The 13,959-nt window shown below is 35.0% G+C and overlaps 1 protein-coding gene across 2 annotated transcripts in view; it reads right to left on the bottom strand.

The window, feature by feature from the left end:
• The window catches only part of LOC113521286 (protein trapped in endoderm-1), a 56,682-nt gene extending 46,694 nt beyond the window's left edge, over positions 1-9,988 (bottom strand). Inside the window, exon 1 of one of the 2 annotated variants that reach the window (XM_052902964.1) lies at positions 9,773-9,988. The gene's annotated coding sequence lies outside the window, so the exon portion shown is untranslated. The remainder of the gene's footprint in view (positions 1-9,772) is intronic. The other variant, XM_052902965.1, reaches the window with a different exon arrangement.
• Positions 9,989-13,959: the final 3,971 nt, after the last annotated feature.

Here is a 13,959-nt window from a genome sequence, read left to right as displayed (position 1 = left end):
TTGTTTCTGCCTACCCTAATGGGAGACAGGCGTGACAGATATGTATGTATGTTTTCTTTTTCTAATGGATTAAAATGTAATGGTAACCCCGCTTGCGTTATCGGTACACACTGACGATGTACCAGTGAGAAATGAAAGATGAAAAAAACGCAGACCATTTGGTCCATCATCACAAATTCGACGAGAATTAACCACAATGGTTTCCAAGGGAAACTGAAGGGAGGTTGACCTGAGGGCTTATCATGAAATGTTTTCCGAAATTTCGGGGTCGAACGAAACACGAATTTAATGTTAAAATCACATAATGCGTACCGTTCAAAAATATTAAAAATGATTAAAAATCGTTCCTTTTGGACTTTTATGGTAAGATTTACGACGAACGAAAAGTTATTCTCCATTTACTAGGTCGATTTCAGTGTGAATAAAAACACGAAATTGAGTCTGAAAATTCGGAATTTCATTTTATGGTAGACCTCCTGATAAGGTACATTGTTAGCAATGGAGTTGTTTTTTTTTAATGAACGATTATAATCAAATGGTAACCTCGCCTGCGCTAACGGTATACACTAGCGGGGCACCAGTGAGAGATGACAGACAAGAATGAACAGGTACGTCAATTAGCCCACCGTGATGAATACACCTAGAATTCAACACGATGGTTTCCAGGGGAGACCACGTGGAGGCCGACCTGATGGGATATATTGCTAGCGATGGAACTGGTAGTCCGCATTACTAATAATCCCTTCCCCCATAAATAGAAGTTACCGCTCGTAGAGATATTTATGAATTTTGATACTTAATCGACCAGATGTTTAATCTCTAGTCTAAGCTAAAATTAAAATAGAAAGATCAAAACATATTTTCAAAACAAATATTGGTACGTAACAGTAGGAATAAATAGATAAATCGCACATAGAATTATTGTTTATACAAAAACCTTTGACCTAAGAATATAACGTAAAACGGAACGAGTAACAAATCTATATCTAGCTATAGTTAATAGTCATTATGAAGGTAAACGACTTCTCTTTAAGATATTGTTACTATTAGGGTACAATAGCCTAACTTTTTTTTTATACAACTTAGAATGGCAAACAAGCTGACGGCCCACCTGATGAAAAGTGGTAACCGTCGCCTGTAAACATGAGCGGTACCATGGACATAACAGAGTATACTGTTTCGCCCATGATACTCTCCATGCGTTGTCATTCCTGAGGACTCAGGTGTTATTCTTCTGTACCCTGTAAATTCACTGTCATATCCCACCCTTCAAACCGAAACACAGTCATGCAAAGACAACTGCTTCACGGTATAGACACGAATGGGAAAGAGGTGCCAAAGCAAACGACTTTTGTACAAAAGACTCATTGCTAGCAATATATCCTATCAGGTCGACCTTCACGCGGTTCTCCCTGGTAGGTGGTTAATTCTTGTGGAATTTATCACGATAGGCTAACTGACCTTTTTTCATCTTCACTTATCATCCCTCACCGATGCCCCATCAGCGTATACCGATAATCCAGGCGGGGTTATCATTTTTATTATCAACCATTAAAAAAAAAAGATTTTTCTATTTCTTGGATCCGAAGTTAAGAATTAGGTTTCGTGGTAGACCTCCTGAAGTTACTTTAGTGGATACCGTTGTCGACGTCGGTTCCATGGCCATATTTTCGTTGGAACTTGTCATCAATACATTTTTAAACGAAATATGAATGAAATGTTTTTTTTTTTTCTTTTCTCAATAGAATTTTATAATTATAATATTGTTTTGTTAATGGCGATAAAAGTTTTATTTCTTTTTTTTTCTATTCGGTATGCGATATGGAAATATACATACGTGGTTTTTGTTTGTCTCTTAATACGTACTACATAAATGGAAAATTACAAATTAAACATCGAAATATTATTAATATAAGAAACGTTTCGCATCTGCGTAACATATCTACAAATAAAAAATATTGATGTTCCAAGAACATAGATTTAATGATTATTAATAAAGATTAAAAACAAAATTCATAGAGCCTCCACTAGTGATGGCCAGTTATCTGCAATTGTCCAAAATGTTTACGGTTTAAGTATATTAATCATAGACAAAAAAACAAAAAAAAATAAATACTGCTATAATTCAAATAAAGAACTCTCCGGATTTTGAATTTGATTGTAACGCGGCACGTATTTTGCATCTTCATGACCTATGTAATGTATGTGCTATTTACCGGCATAGATCTCGAGTGTATTGTGAAACAGAATGACGCAAGCAGCAGACAGCTGGGCGCTGCGTACTCTACAAGTGGCGGATTCGATTGCAGTTACCAAGAACGATTGATCTGTTCAAAACATTAAGCAGAAACACTGTAAATACTCGATATATTCGATTCGGACGTTTACTGTTTTATCTGTGTTCAACCTCTATTCTCAACTGTAGTAGGGAGCGGTTTTATCTTTTTTTTTTTTTAATATAGTTGGTTCAACCATAGTAAATATAGAAACAAAATTATTGTTTTAATGTTTAATGCGAAGTAATTCTTCGTACTAACTTTACAGTCGTAATATAATTTTTTTTAATAAACGCCCGCCATATTTGTTTTTATATATAACCTATTGTTCTTACATAGCCCACTAGCATAAAATCCAGCATAGATTATTACTGGTATATGCTGATAGGGTGCTAGAGAACGATGATAAATGAGGATGAAATCAGGCCATACACACTCAAAAAGCATAGCCGTTCGTTCTACAAGAGTCGGTTAAATGAAAATTAAGGATGTATTTAAATAATGGTGATATTTTTTATTTATTACTAATATTTGTTCATTTGTTTTGGGTTGTACAGGCAGATGTTTTTTGCCTAGTTACTTATTTATTTATTTATTTATTCGTTAATATATGTATGTGTACATATTGGCTGTGTTGTCCCAGCATAAAATAGGCCACCCCTTCCCTTCTCGTGGGTGTCGTAAGAGGCGACTAAGGGACGGCGAAGGATGGACAGCAGCGTCCCTCTTAAAACATCTCTGAAGCCTGATTCCGATAGGCCTCCGCCATAAATTTGCCAATAGTTGCCACGCTTGGAAGGCTAGGCTAAGCATTGGTGATGTTTTGAGAAGCACGTTGCTGTCCATTCCTCGAGCATTAAGTTACCTTAGTGGCCTCTTATGACACCTACAGGGAAAGGACCCCTTCTTTTTATTAATAATGTTTTTTTTATGATTTTTTTTTATTGGTGAAATAAATTAAGGTGATATAATTAATATTCAAAATTAAAGGAAAAATAGTTAAAAAAAATAAATTTGACAGCTATGTTTTTTTTCTGCAATGGACATTAAAATGGTATCCGGACACGATCAAGTTAAAGTGAACTTGTTCTTTTATATAATTTTTGGGCATTCAATGTTATGATGGAAACTTCCACCATTATGCAAAGAAGGGTTAAGTATTCTATGGTAAAACTTACAACACATAAAAAGATCCTATAAGTTTAATATAGGCGCATATATTATAAACAGTTATAGTGATGGTAAACCGGCCGCAAAGAACAATAGAATATTAACGATGTACCATTATTTATATTAGTTTGCTCCTTCCTCAGGACTTCAATACAATCTTCCTCACATTGTTTGTGAGGAACTCCTCCCTCTCTATATAATACAAATATGTTTCGTGGACGTTCTGAACAGTGGACTCATTCAAGATAACTAGGGCATATGTTCGCATGTTATAATTAGTGAGACGGACGCGTCTAATGAGCCACCTATATACCAGTGTTGCCAGATCGTGTATTATTTTCGCAATTTTTGGTAAAAATGTTTGATCAAAATTTTGGTGAAATTAAATGTTTAGAAATATTTATGGAGATAATAAAACGATAATGAAGCGCTCATTTTAGTAGACGCAAACGAAAACAATAAAAAAAAGAGAGCGAAAACAGGGCACATGCGAGAAATAGAAGAATGGATAAATGAAAAATTTTAAGTAACTTCCGAAATGTCGGTACAGATATCTTCTAGATTAATATAAACTGTAGCTAAAAATTATGTCGATGACGTCTATTTTCAAACAAAAAAACCGCAACATAATTGGTACATACATTTAAGAGCTGCGATGCCACAGGCATACACACTGATACATAGACACATCTAACTTATAATACTCCTTTATGCGTTAGGGGTTAAAAAACGAAATGAGCGTGGAGAAAATTCGGTACTTTTTATACACTTTTGGTATTTGTAAATTGTATAAATAGTTAATAAATTTAAAAAGAATACACCAATAAAGTAACACGAGGTGAAGAAGTCAGGCGTAGAGACGAAGGGCATTTATTTTATCACTCGTGTAATAGTTAATTTGGCGAAACGTAGTAAAAAACGACACGAATTTGTGAGTGGGTAAAAATTAAAAATCCCATGTGGCAACACAGCCTATAACAATTTGCATAGTAGTTGCTACGAGATGGGAGTTGTTAATTAATATGCTAATAGTGTACAGTATTATTATATTCGTAGTACTCTTATAGGAGGGACGGTACACACGTGTACTCCTCTAAAGCATCCAATGATACATTAACGACTCATGTGGTTTCATACATCGTGCATACGATGAGGTCATTATTGCTATTTTGTACAAGTGTGTTTTAACTGTTACTCCGATCGCCAATAAGCGATGTCAAATGCGTTTATTTATTTCAAATATTTTCTCTCTAAATGCATACGATTTCTTTATTTTATTTATTCTTTATTGTCCACATTACAAAAAAAATGTCTGGTACAAAAGGCGGACTTAATACTATATAGCGTTCTCTCGCAGTCAACCTTTGGCGAAACAGAAATTTTATTATGCGGTGAAAAAAATTATAACACATACAATAGAGAACTACTGCACATTATGATTATATTAAAATACATACACGAATACATTAAACAAATATAATATAATAAAAATACATACATATTAATATAAATATACATATATAAATATACCTACATACTTATAGATTATATACGATAACACAAATAAACAACGATAGAGATCAAAAGTGATGATGATGAAGATGATGATGAAGATGATGAATTGCTTTCACAGTTTTTTCCAAAGATATTCGTAGACTTTTCTCTTAAAAATAAATTTGTTAGACGTTTGTCTTATGTCCATGGGTAGCGCATTTCAGAATCGTGAGGTCTCAAGAATGAAGGAATTTCAGTTTTATCCAATCATAAACGTTTGTCGATTCTTACTATGTTTTACGATTTAAACACTACGTGAATGATGTACAAGTAAAATTTATGATTCCTTCAGCTCGTGTTCCTAACTTCATTGTTACATTCTATGGATTAATATACTGCTAGAAGGTTTACATATAACAAAACTGTCGCAAAATTTACCCAAATTTCTCTATACCTATTTATTTTTCTCCAGCAATGTCATTTCTCCAAAATTTAGCAAAGAGAAATTTTTTTATCACAAATTACCGAAAAATACCCTATATGGCAACACTGTCATCAATAGCGACTAGATAAAGCCTCGACAACTAAAAACAATCTGAAATAAGTCACTCAGTTTTATTATCATACTTCTTACTAAATACAAATTGTAATTGTTAAAGTTTGTACATAAAAACCATTTTTTTTAATGGGATGACAGATGAAGATGAAAGTAACTCAGTTAGCCCATCCTGACGAATTAAACTAGAATTAGTCACGATGGTTTCCAGGGGAACCACGTGGAGGTCAACCTGACATTATATTGCCAGTAATAGGGCTATTTGACCCTATTACTAACAATCCCTTTCCCCCCACATAAAAACCATTATAAAATCCCATTACGAATCAGGAAGGTGTAGGAGTACCTTCTATTAAATTCTATGTTAACGTGCATATCTATGAATCCATAGGTAGTCAAGTGAAAAAATATTTACGAAAGTGTTTGTAAACATTATTACCAAGAGTGCGTTTATATTACACCAAATAAAATAGTGGGTTAAACCTTCCGACTCGTGGAACAAGTAATATTCCATTTATGTACACAAACTTGATATTCCAGGAATAGATGGCTTTATATGGGGAAATATTTGTTCAGATTACAACTAAATCCGGCTACGACGGAATCCCAAATAAATAAGCACCAATTCAATGCATCCAATATAAAATATGGATTTAAAAATTGCATTTTAAAGCTACCTATTAAAATATTTTAAATCGTTAAAAAATAGAATCCATATTCGACGTTTTAAAAATGAATAATCTGAGGATCTACCATTAAATGTTTTCCAAAATTTCGAGATCGAACCAAACACTAATTTGATGTTAAAATTGCATAATACATACCATTCATAAATATTAAAAATGTTAAAATATCGTTCCTTTTGACTTTTATGGTAGGATTATAGCTACTACATATATATGTATATTAGGTAGCTTAATATTTGATGGCTCGTCATAAATCATAAAATATTAAGCTTCATATACTGGGCTGATTATAGTATGAACGAAAACATGAAATTGATTCAGAAAATTCGGAATTTCATTTCATAGGTAGGGTAGGGTAGGGTAGTAGTATACCCAACCAGGTCGCGGTTCCCCTTGGAAACTATCATGGTTAATTCCCGATGAATTCATCATGATGGGCTAACTGGCCTGTTTTCATTCTCATCTATCACCCTTCACCGGTGCTCCGCCAGCGTATCCCGTTAGCGCAGGCGGGGTTACCATACCATTTTCACCCATAAAAAAGAAAAAAAAAAAAAACCATGATAGTTTCCAGGCGGAACCGTGTGGTGGTCGACCTGACAGGGTATATTGCTAGCAATGGGAATGTTACTTCGCATTACTAACAACCCCTTCCCTCCCATAAAACGAGGTCGGCCACGAGAACAATAATACGATCATTAAATTAGAATTCAAAATGTCCGTCTTGCAGTGTTGTTTACGCAAACGTCAATAATATTCAATTATTCCTCGTAAATCTGCGTGATAAACTTGTCATGAATGTATCGTTTTAGATATAGGTCACACAAGATATTGTAGTTACTAACTTTGGGCAATTAGATACATTTTGCAATGTCGAGTCTAAGTAGGTAGCTATTTAGAGCAAACCCCTTTACATAGTAACATTCTATTTGTGATACCCTTAGTAATATTGTAAATGTGAAAGTGAGTTTGTTTGTTTGTTTGTTACCTTATATCGCCCTAACAGTTTAACTAGGGGGGGGGGGAAGGGATTGTTAGTAATGGAGACTGAGAATCCCATTGCTAGCAATATACCCAACCAGGTCGACCTCCTCGCGGTTCCCCTGGAAACTATCATGGTTAATTTCTGATGAATTTATCTAACAGGGCTAACTGGCCTGTTTTCATTCTCATCTATCACCCTTCACTGGTGCTCCGCCAGCGTATCCCGTTAGCGCAGGCGGGGTTACCATACCATTTTCACCCATCAAAAAAAAAAGACTTACCTCGATCACGCGTACGAACTTGCGAATCGAAACTAGTGACATTTAAAAACAATTATTATTGACACTGGCAATTTAGTTTTAATTTTATCAATTTAAATGATTTATGTGCGCCCGTAAACATTACACGATAACTTTTAACCGCTGGGAGATATCAAAAATTATGTGCAAAACCACTGGTAGGCTGACAAGAAATCAATGTTATTAATATAATACATTGAACGATCTATATAAGCAACTCGCTTGAACCAATTTCAATAAAAAAAATCTATACAGTGGATTTCATTTATTACGACCTTGGTTGTAGCGACCATTTGCCTATAGCGACGTTAAATCTAAGCCCTTTGAATTTAAAACCTACTTTAGTACAAAATTCATGTGGCTTATAGCGACTTTGGATGTAACGCCGAGTTCGGGTGTAGCGACTGTTTTTAATGAATCATTTGTAACAAATTCCTAGAAATCCAATGCAGATATTGCGACCGAAATTGGCCGCTAAAGAGACACCAAAATTTCGTTTTTTCACAAACATTTCTAACCTTTTGTTTACATCCACACAGATGGTCAACAAGTATGGAGACCTTAACCTATTGTTTATAAATATTAGCTACGTATGTAGGGAAGCGTGTACGTTTCGCGGTTAAATTTATGGTTCAGTTACAAAGTGATATTCTAAGTAGCAACTGAGTTTAGTAAACTTTTGGATAAGTATGACTGCCTCGACGCACATTCACTGTTAAAGAAAAGGCGGAAATCATTTCAAAATGAAAAACGGTGAAAACAATGCTGATTTTCGAAGAAAAAACTATACATGTGTACGTGCCTGTATCTCTTTACTTTTGCCTGTAACGACTTCCGGATATAACGACGAAAATAGAGTGGTCCCTTCATCGTCGTTATACCTGAAATCCACTGTATATAGAAGACCATATTAAATAATCAACATGATACAATACCGTCCTTTGCCTCTAAAAGCTCCAATTAAAAGAAAAAAACGATGCCAACGACAGGTGACGGCCAAGGCACGTGCGGACGATGCCTTCCTAATTTACTACACTTTTTTTTTAAAAGACCCAAGGGGACCATACGGTGTTTAACAAGTACAAAGTTCAAGTTACCAAATGCTTATGCAGCCGTGACGAGCTCCGTGAGACTATAGAACTATCAAAACTCAAAATTGTATATGAAACTAGTCTCGCGCCACGGCTTTGGATGCTTTTACTTGCTGATAATTATTTTTATTGCTTTCTCTTTTTATTTGATAATGATTGGTTTTTAAATATAATAATTATAAATAATCAAATATTTCTTGTTTATAATATTAAGTATACATAAGCAACAAGTTTTAATTCCACACTACTACTGAAGGTAGCACCCTCTAGTATTAAAAGTTTCTAGACCGTAATTATTCTTTTTATTGTTATATATATATATATATACTACCTACTATATATTATTTTTATTTTCGTGTATATAATATCTATAGTATATTTTGTGTAAATATATTTATATGTAAATTTTAGTACATATATCAGTAATTACTAGTACCGCATTCGAGTATTCTGACACTTCTCTATGGTTGACTGGGAGAGAATGCTTTCAATATTAAGTTCGCCATGTACATATACTAATAAATAAATAAATAAGTAATAGAAACACAAACACTCCAAGAATTGTATTCCCAGTTAAATTACACTGAAATAGTAAAAAATAAGACATTTTCAATGAAATAAAAGCAATTTGGAATTAAATTGAAAAACACCTAGTATTAACATCTTTGTCCAGGGGGAAGAGATTGACAGTAATGTGGACTACCAGTCCCATTGCTAGCAATATACCCCATCAGGTCAACCTCTACGTGGTCTCCCCTGGAAACCACCGTGCTGAATTCCAGGTGTAATCATCATGATGGGCCAACTGTCCTGCTTTTTCATTCTCACCTATCATACCTCACTGGTGTCCCGTCAACGTATACCATTAGCGCAGATGGGGTTACCATTCCATTATAATCCATTAAAAAAAAAATAACAAACAAAACTACATAGGTGTGATATCTAAATCTTTGTTACCTTTGTTGAAATTGAAATAAAAAAAATATATAAACAAATACCTAAGATACCTATTTGATTTTATATTTATTTAAGGTAGGTAGGTACCTATTAGCAATATCTTTCTTGTAAATTTCATTTATTTACACATAAGCCACAGAGTAAATAACAACTTTCTATGTTTACCAACAAATCCGAAGGTAGAATAAAATTCATTCGTTCTATCACTAAATCCATTACTCGAAAATATATTAAAACTTAAAACACAAAAAACACTTACCAAATAAATAGAAATCCGTATAATCACAAACAAAACAGTTCGCACACACGAAATAGTTTCACATTTGGATATTAACACACGACCATATGGTATGAAGTCTCTTTAACAACTAGTCAACTATGGACAAGTATTGAAGCGAACGTACGCTGGACGGAAGCACGGAAGCGCTAGAACCGCGTGGCGTCTTCCTTTGCTGCGCTCAGTTATTGCAATGCATGGCTCGTGCATTCACACAGTACCTATACAATTCGTCGTTACGGAGTGAAATTCGTATTGTATTCAATTAATAACATGTTTTATTGTCGTTTATTTATCTATACGTTTACGATTATGTAATTGATAGCTGAGATATGTAGTTTACCAGAGGGAGACTTTGTACAAAAGTCGTTTGCTTGGGCACCTCTTTCTTATTCGTGTTTCAACCGTAAAGCAGTTGTGTTTGCATGGCTGTGTTTCGCTTTGAAGGGTGGGATATGGCGTTAATTTACAGGGTACAGAGGAATAACACGTGAGTCCCCAGGAATGGCAACGCATGAGGGGTATCATGGGCGAAACAGTATACTCTATAGGCGACGGTTACCACTTTCCATCAGGTGGGCTATCAGCTTGTTTGCCATTCTAAGTTGTATAAAAAAAAAGCTTCTGGTGGACTTATTTACATTTTGACATTTGTTTATAGTTAATTAATTATTGATATATATTAATTATATACAAAATTTTATATATATTATATAAAAATATGTGAAAAATATAATCTATCTATTATATACACACCTTATATCTACGTGCTATAAATATCAAAAACAAGCCCTTAAAAAATTACTTAAAGATAAAAAAAAATCTTTGAGATCACTGCCAACTGGTAGGGGTACCTAGAGATTTACTGCATTTCCACGCTGAATAGCTTCTGGTTAACCTGTTATGAATCATAGTCTTGCAAATCGTACATACAATGTGATTGTTTGTCACAAAAAAAAACCGACTTAAGCCTAACTGGTGTCGGTTTTCTTCTTCTAGTGAAATTTTAATTAGATTTAAATAAAGTACATTGAATATAGTGGATGGGGATAAATAAAAACTGTCTTACAAAAAAAAAAAACAATTTTAAATGTGATAAACCCCGTAATTTCGATTTTAAAACTTAATTAATGAACCGATTTTGAAAAAATGATTATGGGATCAATTTAAAAGTGTGATCCTTTAAGATAAAAAAATATTTTTCCAAATCGGTTTAGAACTTATAGAGTTATGAGGTTAATATACATAAAACAAAATACACCAGAATTGGGTACCTCCTTTTTGAAATCGGTTTAAAATACAAACGGGTTGTTTTGAAAAAAAAGTAAATGACAGCGAATTGTTAATAATACGGCGGACACAATTCCCATTGCTAGCAATATACCCTAAGATGCCGATGTCATGTATTTATCACGATGGGCTAACTGACCTGCCTTTTCATAATCAATTACTCCGGCAGCGTATAGGTACCGTTTTTTTTTAATGGGAGATAATGGTATGATAACCCCGTCTGCGCTATCGGTATACGCTGGCGGGGCACTAGTGTGGGATGACTGATGAGAATGAAAGCAGGTCAGTTAGCCCATCCTGACGAATTCTACTAGAATTAGCCACGACGGTTTATAGGGGGAACCACGTGGAGGTCGACCTGACAGGGTATATTGCTTTATCATATATATATATAGTAATGGGGCTATTTGATCCCATTACTGACAATCCCTTTCCCCCCAGCGTATACAGTTAGCGCAGACGGAATTACCATCCACTCTCACCCACAAAAAAAATATGACAACACATGGTTTTTTGATGGCTGGATACGTGATCAGAGCACTGGATTTTTCATACCAACTACTTATACCTCGATAACTAAACGTATGTTGGAGGAATGGGAATTATTAGTAATGGGAGTAGAGGCTCCATTGCTAACAATAAACCTTATAAGGTCGACCTCCACACAGTTCTCCCTGGAAACCATCTTGATTGTTTTTTTATGAATTCATCACTATGTGCCAACTGACCTGCTTTCATCCTCACCTATCATCCCTCACTGGTGCCCCGCCAGCGTATACCGTTAGCGCAGGCGGGGTTACCATTCCATTATCATCCATTAAAAAAAAAACTAAATATATGTCAGACTGGGAAATATTTTTTTTATAAATAGCAATTAATTAGATTTATCAAAAATGTACCTAAAAATTTGGCCTCGTTACCATTTTAATATATACAGATAAGTAGAGTGCAAACATATTTTAATAACAACTAAATTATTTAAATAGTCGAATTATATGAAAATAACGGTGAAGAGAGCAATCCCTCCCCTCGTGGGGGGTGGGGGGGATGGATTGTTAGTAAAGAGTTTTAACAGCTTTATTCCTAGCAAAATACCCCTATCAAGTTTTTTTTTTTCAACTTAGAATGGCAAACAAGTTGCCGGTCCACCTGATGGAAAGTGGTCACCGTCGCCTATAAACATGAGCAGTACCATGGACATAACAGAGTATACTGTTTCGCCCATGATACCCCCATGCGTTGCCATTCCTGAGGATTACCTCTTATTCCTCTGTACCCTGTAAATTCACTGCCATATACCACCCTTCAAATCGAAATACAGCTATGTAAACACAATTGCTTTACGGTTGAAACGCGAATGGGGCAGAGGTACCCAAGCAAACGACTTGTACAAAGTCTGCCTCTGGTAAAAGTCTCTACGGAGGTCCCCTGAAAGCTTTCGTAGTTAATTCTCGTCGAATTCTTCACGATTGGTCAACTGGCCTGACTTCATCCTCACCTATCATCCGTCAGTAGTACTCCGTCTCCGTATGCTTACCGACAGAACACACAGGGTAATAATTCCATTTAATTCTTCAAAAAACTGGCCAAGTGCAAGTACAATTCTCGCACCGGGAATTCCGTACAAATTATTATTAAAAAAAATGCAATAACATATATATGTATGATACATAAACTTGAAAATTTTCTCCTCAATGTCGGTTGACATAGAAAAATAGCTATTTACATATACATACATATTATATACAGTTTGTCGACAGGAGTTTGACAGCTCCATTGCCAGAAATATACCCTATTAGGTCGACCTCCATGTGGTTCCTCCTGGAAACCATCGTGAACAATTCTTTTTGAATTCGTCACGATGGACTAACTGGCCTGCTTCATCCGCACCTATCATCTCTCACTAGTGCCCCGCCAGTGTATATCGATAGCGAGGGTAGAGTTACCATTCCATTATCATCCCTTTAAAAAAAACACTGTTAACTGTGTTTGTTTTATAATTATGTTTTATAAAACTGATATGAAGAAATGCAAAGAGAAACAAAGCATACACAAATATGACTCTGCCTCTCTTTGCATCTTCTACCGTCTGTATAACGTATTATGTTCCGAAGAACTCTTCAATATGATGTTTACAACTGCCTTTTACCATCGTACCGTTCGCCATCGGCAGGGAATCCAGCCTCACACCTTAGTACCAGAATGATTACGCACAGTACGATTTCAAAGAAGGTTCCTCCCGCAAATATTCAGGTTGTGGAATGTATATTCTGCCGAGGGTTTCCCTAGAGACTACAGCATAAGGTTATTCAAAAAGAACGTATTAAGGTCTCTTAAAGGACGGCAACGCGTGCGTGACATCCCTGTTGTTACAGACGAACATAGGCTACGGTAACTTCGTTTACCATCAGATTGGTCGTATGCCTGTTTGCTACCATAAAAATGTCAAAAGTATAAAGTAAGTATTAATAAAATTGTCAAAATATTTTCCTCGAGACTGAATTCTCGATCGTTTTGTTGAAATGAAACAGTATTATCACAAAGTTATGACCTTTGCTGAATATTAAAAAAAGAAAAAAAAAAAGCATTATCTATGATAAAACTAATAACAGTAATAACAAAGGTGACAACTTTTGCGACCACGGCAGCTGTACCTTTGTGTGTACCACCCCTTAATATTTTTACAATGAATTTTTAACCTTCCTCCTAGACAATAAGATGCAATTGTTATTCCGAATAATAAATCCTGTTCAAAGTCGGATGCGACTTGAATATCTCGATTTGATTTGGGGTTATGTTCAATGTTGTGGGAACACCTGGCGACTCATAATGTGTGTTTAATGATTAATAAAAAAAAATGCTGTAAAATTGAAATGTTG

This window comes from Galleria mellonella, unplaced genomic scaffold (assembly GCF_026898425.1).
Source record: "Galleria mellonella isolate WM207_F2 unplaced genomic scaffold, CSIRO_AGI_GalMel_v1 utg99, whole genome shotgun sequence".
In the NCBI taxonomy this organism is placed as follows: domain Eukaryota; kingdom Metazoa; phylum Arthropoda; class Insecta; order Lepidoptera; family Pyralidae; genus Galleria; species Galleria mellonella.
The sequence above is the reverse complement of the archived record's forward strand: the minus strand, read 5'-3'. Positions and strand labels throughout refer to the sequence as shown.